We start from the raw sequence: 10,159 nt of genomic DNA, 5'->3' as shown, positions 1-10,159 counted from the left end.
AAAATACAAATAATAGACGGGGCATCGTGACACTCATTTATAATATGTGCAGTTTAACACAACCATATATCTCTCTTTCTCTCGCTCTTGCTTACAATCAAGCTTTCAAAGTAAATACGAGTAACTACATACATGCAACAATAAATATAATAATATATTTATATTATAAATATAATATAAAAATAATATAAATAAAAATACTCCTAGCTGGTGTTATCAACTTGCAATATAAAAACAGAGACAATATCAAAAATATTTTTGCAATACTAAAATTGAATGAAAATGCTAACTTGACAAAACTGAGTCTACAACCCGAGTAACATAACGACTACAATTTTTATCTGAAACTATTTCTTATCCATATTATTAAATATGCAAAATTGGCGTTTAGTGCCCTGTCACGTGACAGCTCTAAACGTCTCCATGCCTAATGGTAATCTATTCACGTGAAAGACAGGTTTGGAGCAGATTGTCAGGATGAATTCTCCTTAAATCTGTGTAGCCTGATGCCCCATAAATCCACAGCCTGCTCTCAAAAACACGCACACGTTCACTTTTGTTTGGCATATGAAATACATCTCACCAATAGTCATATAACGTCGCATATTGTCATACATACAAACTATGTGAGGCGCAGTAAAGAACGATTTGTGTCAGCTGTGTGCGATTTTGTTCGCACAGCCCTCACTGTCACATGTGGAAAGCGTCAGGATATTTGAAGAGCAGGAGGAAGCTTTCACTATCGGGGAAAAATCATTTTGACAAATGAAGGATGTGAGCAGGTCAGGCTTGATACTGAGCCTCAGCACGGCGGAGGATTAATTAAAATAAGACAATTTTAGTAAAATATTACTGAAATAAACAAGCACCGACCAAATAAAACTTTCCGAGGCAGAGGTGCCGCCAGGAATTTGGGACCCCGTGAAAAAAAATACAACATTGGGCTCCACCACTTAATATTGTAAACCATGCCATCTTAAAAATGTTGTTGTTCAGCTGTGCAGACATAGATCAACATTCTGTACAGATTAATAGATTTTTTTTAAATTCATGCAAGGTTCATGAGATATGTGCAACTAATTTCTTACATTTTATACACACACACACACACACACACACACACACACACACACACACACACACACACACACACACACACACACACACACACACACACACACATCTCATCCACAGGCTCACTGGAGCTTATCCTGGCTACCGAAGGGCAAGAGGCGGGGTACGCAGGTCACCAGTCTGATGCAGGACTATCACATAGAGACAGCTATGGACAATTTAGAACAACCAAATAATCTAACCCCATTAATTAATTGTGGGATGAAGCTGAAGATGGTGAAGTCAGAATCTTCTTGCTGTGAGGCAACAGGGCTAACTGTGCCACCCTACTGCCTGCAAATAAAATATATGTTTTGGTTTTTTTTGGTTTAAAGAAAAGTTTAGATAAGTAGATAAGTATTTTTGCCACTTAAACATTTTTGTTTATAATATTTGCGTATTGGCAAATATGACTTAAATGGTAAATGGTCTGTATTTGTATAGCGCTTTACTAGTCCCTAAGGACCCCAAAGCGCTTTACATATCCAGTCATCCACCCATTCACACACACATTCACACACTGGCAAATATTACTTAAATGATCCTGGCTGTAGCTCAGGTAGTAGAGCAGGTCACCTACTAATTGGAAAGCTGGTGGTTTGATCCCTGTCTACTCCAGTTTGCATGCCGAATATCCTTAGGCAAGATACTATGATACTATAGGAGATGCTATCTGATGCATCCATCGGAGTATGAATGTGTGTGAATGCTTGATAGACACTACTAGGTAGAAAGAGCATGGAAAAAGTGCTGGGGTGAATGAGGCAAGTTATGTAAAGTGCTTTGAGTGCTCAGAGTAGAAAAGTGCTAAATAAGAAGCAGTCCATTTACCATTCCTCAGGATAGCACTTTTCAAAGTATAGACAACTCTGTCCTGAGACCTAGTGGAACTCAAATAGGTTTTAATCTCACATTATTGTTCAAACGGAATTTTAAGGTCTCCTGAAAGGCAGAATATATAGCCCCCCACCATTGAGTGATCAATCCTGACACCATGTGGTTAAAAATTGCATGTGGAAAAAAAGTGTGACAAAGAGTGACAAGTTATGTGAAGTAAAGTTTAAAAAATATATTTCAAATGTTTTTATTGTACACTACATTTTTTGAACTTTGAGCCAACTTGTCAGGGAGGGAACACACGGGCAGACAGAGTAACAAGTTTTACAAGTTTTACAAATTACTCTAATTTGTTACAGCTAAATTAGTTTTACTCAGACAACAATTCTGATTTGATTGAAACTTAACCCTTTAAGACCTACCATAGAACCAAGTCCCTCAGAGCTTATATTATATTTTTACATGGTGTGGTGCCATTTTTTGGGAGCATTTCAAGTTGCTATACATCAATACAACCATTATAGCCCAAATTCTAATAATATGTATGCATTAAGTCCATAGTAATTACATAAATTGCAAAAAAGTGCAATAAACTACAAAAAAATTAAAAATCATTTTTGTTTTTTTAACATATATTTCTAGTTAGAGAAATTTAAGCGGCTTATACCTCAAAACTGTAAATACAAAAAAGTTGCACAAAATAGTTTCCCACCACAGGAAATTTATTTTGAGTGTCTTCAGAGTTTTAATTTTGAAATACACCAATTTTTATATACTGCAGGAAAAATGAAAATAAATATTATAGTGCAAATTTGCAAAAAAGCAGCATATGCATCAAAATAAACTATTTCCAGCAGTGCAATTTGTCCTAAGCATCCCAGAAACGACACAGAAAGTCATAAAGTCAAAGATAACTTTTAAAAACACCAGTCTAGGCTCATGAGGCCCTGATGGTAAAAAACGACATTTCCGCGAAAATGACGTCACTTCCGGATTTGGGCAAGTAATGGCGGACGTGCGAAAGTTCGCGCTGACGTCTATTCCAACGTAGGAAGTATTACGAACAGCTGATCGGATCGGCAAAGCGTGTTTCTGGAATATTATGTTTTTGTTGCTGCAAGCGCTTTTTATGCAGTTTTTGCAAAGCTATATTTGGAAGGAAACTGTGACCTAGGACAAGCTGATGGCATAAGATGTAAGAACTCCTCCGGTTTCATATGCAAAAAAATTATTGCGCTAGCTTACGTGGTTGCAGTGCTACCGGGGTTTAAAAATAGTTACGCAAAACAGAGCGTGCCCGCTCCAACCAGCTTTAAAGGGTTAAATATGCACTTAAAATAAGCCAAAACTATTTCACAAATGTACATTGAAGCAAATAAAAAAGACCTTAAAGCCCCCCCCCCCTACACTTTAGCACAACTCAGTTTTTCACTTAGTATTAGTAATCACCATCAAAACAAAAGCTTTTTAAAATATATGCAAAGTCTTGCCACTAAGTTTTAATTATTCTATTGAAAAAATGCATTGCAATTTTTGAGGTAAATTTATGGGTAGTTAACAGGGATGCACAGAACATGACAAGATGTTAAAGAACCACCTAGTTTTATTCAGGTGTGTTACAGAAGGGAAAAATCTAATATCTGTTGGACAATGGAATCCAAGGACCAGAGGTGGTGATCTCTACCAAATTAACATTCCCACACCCTCTCCATCAACAAACACACATCACATACTAAATAAATAACCTGACATATAAAGAAAAATGTTTAGCATCAAAATTGATAGTGCCTTTCCATTGATTTTTCATTTAATTGCCAACCTGGTAAGTAGCGATGGTGTGATGAAGCCCCATCTCGAATATTTCCGGCCAACTGCTTTGCCAAAAGGCAGGTCCCACAACATCTGACACCAGCTGGTCGTTCGATGTACATCAGCCCGATTTACAGCACGGTATATTACCGCATATGGCAATTTAAGATTAATAACAATCTGAAATGCTGGAAAAATCTTCCCATCACATTATTAGGGTGAATAGCTACCATTAAAATTAAAGCCTTACCCCAAGTTATTATTTTTCTCAATTATCCCATTCAAACCACATCCATATGGTTTTAGACTCCAACATTATTAAGTTTTACTGGAAAAACAAAAGAGCCCAAATCAGTCTTTTCACTCTTCATAAAAACAAATGTACAATACAGTAAAATATATTATAAGATAATTCGCTTGGATAGAATTAGATAGATTATAATAACATTAAACTTTCAGACCTCCCCTTTATTACCGTTACAATTAAACGTCATAACTGCTTCCAAGCTGGTAAATCTCCACTACCAGGTGATCTCCTGGCAATAATGTCACTGGTCCCCCAAACTTGCTATCCCCTACTCCACCTGCTGTCCTTTTTAATGCAAATCACTAATCTTTCTTTTCACCAGCTTGGAGGTGTCATGGTGAAGGGGGAGGGGGGGGGGGGTGTCCTTATATCTCACACTGTTCTGCTCTTCTCTCTCTCTCTTCAGTTCACTTGGGGCCTGGTCCTCTGTGATTCTTGGGGGAGGGGACTGGCCTCTCCTGGTGGATCCATGGGGGATGGCATGTGCTGGATGGCTGCATGGGGGCTAAAGTGCATTTCACAGGTGATTTCCTCATACTTTAAAGGGATAGATGAGGTGCAAGAGATTGGGGGTTGTACGGCAGGAAAAAGGTGGGGGTTGGTAGATCCTGTCAACTCTCTTCTTCCCTGTGCTGCTAATTACCTATGAAGTATGAGGTAATCTTTAATTAAGCCTTCAGGACTTATCTGTTGCCCCTCAAACACTTGTCTTCTGTGCTTTCAGAAAACATGGATGTGTTATTCTTTTTCAGATGAGAAGCTTCAGCATAATGACAAAAATTCCAGACAAGAATTCCCCAAAAATTGAGAAAAAAAGATGAAAAGAAAAACAAGTTGAAAATGAAAATTTCCATAGTTTCAGTTTCAGAAAACTCAGATACATTTGAAAAGTCTTGAAATTAGTTTTACAAAAACATATACAATGGAGTTTGTGACTGACTGAGAAAAATTTTATACATCTTAAACATATACACAATATTGCTAAAAATATTCACTTTTAGTGATATCCCATTCTTAATCTGCAGAGATTAACATGACTTCTAACATGGGGTGGCTGTAGCTTAGGTGGCAGAGCAGGTCAGCCACTAATCAGAAGGTCGGTGGTTCGATCCCAGGCTGCCTCCTGGCTGCATGCCAAATATCCTTGGGCAAGATACTAACCCCGTGTTTGCCTACTGGTGGTGGTCAGAGGGCCCGGTGGCGCCAGTGTCCGGCAGCCTCGCCTCTGTCAGTGCGCCCCAGGGCAGCTGTGGCTACAATGTAGCTTGCCATCGCCAGTGTGTGAATGTGTGTGTGAATGGGTGAATGACTGAATGTAGTGTGAAGCGCTTTGGGGTCCTTAGGGACTAGAAAAGCGCTATACAAATGCAGGCCATTTACCATTCTATCCACTCTCTACATGTATAATAGCCCCAACTCTTCTGTGAAAACTTTCCACAAGGTTTAGGAATTCATGGGAATTTTTGACCATTTTTCCAGAACCGCATTGCTGAGGTCACCCACTGGTGTTAGATGAAAGGTCCCGGCTCACAGTCTCTGCTCTAATTCAACTCAAAAGTGTTCTGTTGGGTTGAGGTGAAGACTCTGTGCAGGCCAGTCAAGTTCTTCCACACCAGACTCACTCATCCATGTCTTTATGGACCTTGATTCATTTGTGCACTGGTGTGCAGTCATGTTGGAGCAAGAAGGGGCCATCACCAAACCCGTCCTACAAATTTAGTAGCATGAAATTGTGCTTTTCTCTGTAAACGATGAAGGTTGCACAGACAGAAATGTTGTAACTGAATAAAAACAGTGGTAAGCAGCAGTTATGTTATTATATTATGTTTTTCTACATTTTCTTTCTCTAAGCACTTGTCGTTTGATTCAGGTGTGCAGAGGTTTTCCTAAAATTAGCATGAAATTGTGCAAAATGTCTTCTATGAGTTCTAACAGTTCCTTTCACTGTAACTAAAGGACTATGCCAAACTCCTGAAAAAAGCAACAAAAAAACCTCCACACCATAACCCCTGACCACCACCCAACTTTACACTTGGCACAATGTAGTCAGACTGTTCTTGTATTTTTCTCGTACTACTAAGAGTACATCTTGGAGGGGTGAGTGCAGAACAGCTTGTTTATTCTCATTTATCAACGCACATCACCATTTTTCTGATCCTGCACTCTCAGTGTAACCAGGACCAAGCAACTCCTGCCCCCAAAAGTTGATTCTGTTCATCTGGACGTAGCGTTTTCAGTGGGAGAAATGTTTCATCACTCATCTAAACCACTTTTTCATTCTCAGCTGACTGCAGGTTTCCCCAGTATTAGAAACAGTAAATTTGCACAATGACTGAAACTAGCACTACTGAAGGAACAATGGGCTGGGAGGTCAGTTCCTTGATCATTAATATGCAAATTGTCATGACCATTGATCAACAATGACAGATCAAAGCTCATTGATCAAAGACCACTAATCAATGGCATTTCACAGAGAGTTGGGGAATAGCTGCAATCACAGCATTGTAAGATGGCGAAAGATGTACCCTTAGGCCCCCTCCACGATTCAGAGATGGTCTTTCCTTTTTCACGTAAATGGCCTCCTTGACTCCCTGCTCAAACCAGGCGATGATAAGATAAGATAAGATAGAACTTTATTAATCCCTCGGGTGGGTTCCTCTGGGAAATTCGACTTCCAAAAAGCACAGCAACGACCGAAGTTACAGAATTGTTATATATATATATATATATATATATATATATATATATATATATATATATATATATATATATATATATATATATATATATATATATATATATATATATATATATATATATATATATATATACAGAGACAAATATAAATAAAATATACGAAGGGGATAAATAGAATAAATAGGAATAAAAAATAAAAATACAAGTGAATTGCACATTTCAAGTATTGAGTCTATTGCACTGTTGACTATTTACAAAAAGTATTGCACAAGGTATTGTACAGTGAGGTGAAGAGGCACTACAGCTTAGTTGTTCCCCCCTCCTTTGTCCTCCTGTTTCCCCTCCCTCTCCCCTCCAGAGAGGAGTTAAACAGTTTGATGGCGTGTGGGACAAAGGAGTTTTTAAGTCTGTTAGTTCTTGTCTTGGGGAGAAGCAACCTGTCACTGAACAGACTCTTCTGATTGTTTATGGCCGTGTGCAGAGGATGCCCAGCATTGTTCATAATGTCCAGCAGTTTCTTTAATGTCCTTTTCTCTGCCACTGTCACCAGAGTGTCCAGCTTCATGCCGACCACAGAGCTAGCCTTCCTGATCAGTTTCTCCAGTCTGGATGAATCCCTCTTTGCTGTGCTGCTCCCCCAGCACACCACAGCATAGAAAAGTACTCCAGCAACCACCGACTGGTAAAACATCCTCAGGAGCTTCCTGCAGATGTTAAAAGACCTCAGCCTCCTGAGGAAGTACAGTCGAGCATGAATCAAGACGTCTTTGCATCCTGCTTACCACCTATTTGACCTGCTGCCCTCCGGTCAGCACCTCAGGTCAATCACGTCCCATACCTCCAGACTTACAACCGGCTTCCTCCTCTGGGCCATTTGGACTGTTAGTATAAGGTGTCCATTTCCTGACTGAGATTAGTTGGAGGCTGCACACAGGATTTGTAACAAGTCTGCAAAAACCAAGATGTGGTCCAATCTACCATGTGTTGGTGAGGCAGTAGCTCTATAAGCTTCTTTGACAATGAAGATGAAGATCAAGGGCTTCATTTGATCTCGTAGGACAGTCAAGACGTGTGAATCCAGTCAGGTAGGACGAGAGAATTTTATGTCAATAGCACCTTTAGAATTATACTTACATATGCATGAATGTATACACACACACACACACACACACACACACACACACACACACACACACACGTCAGAATCACTGTCCAGGATGAGGCAACGAACATCCACAAATACATCAGGAAGATGGACACAACTTACCACGTTCTTATGGAAGGACAGGCCCCCTGCACAGTGTGTAACACCAGCAGACAGAGGAAGTGGCTCACATTCACTAATCATGGCAGCATAGGAAGAAGCTTTTATGTTTAGAGGTAGGGGTGTACCACAGCAGTTAAGACCCCAGGTGCAGGCTGCTCTAGCAGCAGGGTGCAAGATGGTAGCAGGAAGGGCATACATGGCACGCCATATCCAAGTGACTGACGTAGTATACAGAACCATCTGTGCCTGGAAATCAAAACTTCAAAATGGGTGGTCGAGAATGACAGCTAGGATTCTGTGGGACTTCCAGATACAGACATACAAACTGGTGATGGCTAATCAACCGGACATAGTAATGGCAGACAGGTAGAGGAAGACGGCCACAGTGAAAGATGTAGCTATACCGAATGACGATGATAATCAGGAATAAGGAACACAAGAAGCTGATGAAGTACCAAGGCCTGAGAGCAGAACTTGAGAAGATGTGGAGGGTGAAGTTAACAGTGGTGCCAGTGGTAATCACAGAACTCTTTGTAGTGACCCCCCAAGCTAGGCGAGTGGCTCCAGTAGATTGCAGAAACAACATCCAAGATTTCTATCCAGAAGAGTGCAGTCCTAGGAACAGCAAAGATGTAGAGCAGTGGTCCCTTTTTTGCACCACGGACCGGTTTATGTCTGACAATATTTTCACGGACTGACCTTTAAGGTGTCGTGGATAAATACAACAAAATAAAACCAGTACCAGAAAACCCAAAATTTATTCACAACACACGGGAATAAAACCCAGGGAAAACGAGTTAACAATTTAAAAAAAACCCAAAAAAACGATAAAAAGCAAGCACCCTGAAAACCATAAATATCACACCCGAGCCTCAAGTCTTGCGGCCCGGAACCAAACCCGGGGGTTGGGGACCGCTGCTGTAGAGGATACTGGTAGAGGACCTGACCTTGAAGGACCGATCACTCTGAGGGGTGAGGGGAATTTTTATAAGGACTTCAGTTCATCACACTTTATTAAAAGTTAATCAAACACAAATTAATCTAATGTTTTGTTCAAAGCTTACTAAATGAAACGATTTTGAGACAAATTGATCACTAAAAATATTAACATTAACTGCAATACTGAAACCACTGAACCCAACATGTCACCATGCATACTATTAATACATTAAAGAGATTATTTGTAGTTAATAGTTACATTACTTAGCAAATGAATACTGCAGCCCACCTGGCTGGAAGTAAACAAAGTTGAGAAATATACACGTGTAGCTTATCACACAGCAGGCAGTTACGCACAGCTGAAATACACAGAGCTTCACATAGCCATTTGTCTAACCCCATTAATTTCAGCAGTATAATTAAGTTTCATAGGACACACTGGAAAAAAGAATTTATTTAAGACCAAGTAGGTGCTATACTGAAATACTGACAAAGTAAACAAACAGCAAAAGGAGTTACTCTATTTAATGACTTGATATATTGCAAACATTTTTTCTTGTCACATATGACCTGTGGAAAAAAATAAAAATCAGCAAAATTAAAACTGATTTAATTTTCTTTACATAATCGGTGATGCTACATCATGTGTTTTAAGAAGATGGTGGACAGACTGACCTTCACAGACACCTGTTCAGGCTGAACATAAGGTCAATAATAAGAGCCCAACTTATACTGGCCTATCACATGTTTCTATTAGTGTACATTTTGTTCGATATGAGGAAACATGAAACTTTTTCCTATTACAGGACAGACATGGAGATAATTAAGCTTAATTAACATGAGATAAATTATCACACAATTAGTTTCAAATCCATTTTGTTCACATCAAAGTTGAGAATTAAGTGAACCACTTATTTTCCCTTTAAAAAAAAATTATAATAGGCCTTTTTAGTGTATTACAGATTCAAAGTATCAAACAGCAATAGTCTACAAATAAAAGTTTCCAATATGACCTTTTTGTAGCAGTTCATAAGAATACAATACGCCAGAGAATACCTCATCTACATGACACATATCCTACTTATTCTCCTGCTTTTCTCTAAACATCTCAAAGGCTCAATGTATAATGTAGGTAGTAAAGAAAAACAAACAAAGTAACTAACTGATACTTATTTTATCTGGTGGTTTTA

Source organism: Rhamphochromis sp. 'chilingali' (genome assembly GCF_963969265.1).
Source record: "Rhamphochromis sp. 'chilingali' genome assembly, chromosome: 2".
In the NCBI taxonomy this organism is placed as follows: domain Eukaryota; kingdom Metazoa; phylum Chordata; class Actinopteri; order Cichliformes; family Cichlidae; genus Rhamphochromis; species Rhamphochromis sp. 'chilingali'.
The sequence above is the reverse complement of the archived record's forward strand: the minus strand, read 5'-3'. Positions refer to the sequence as shown.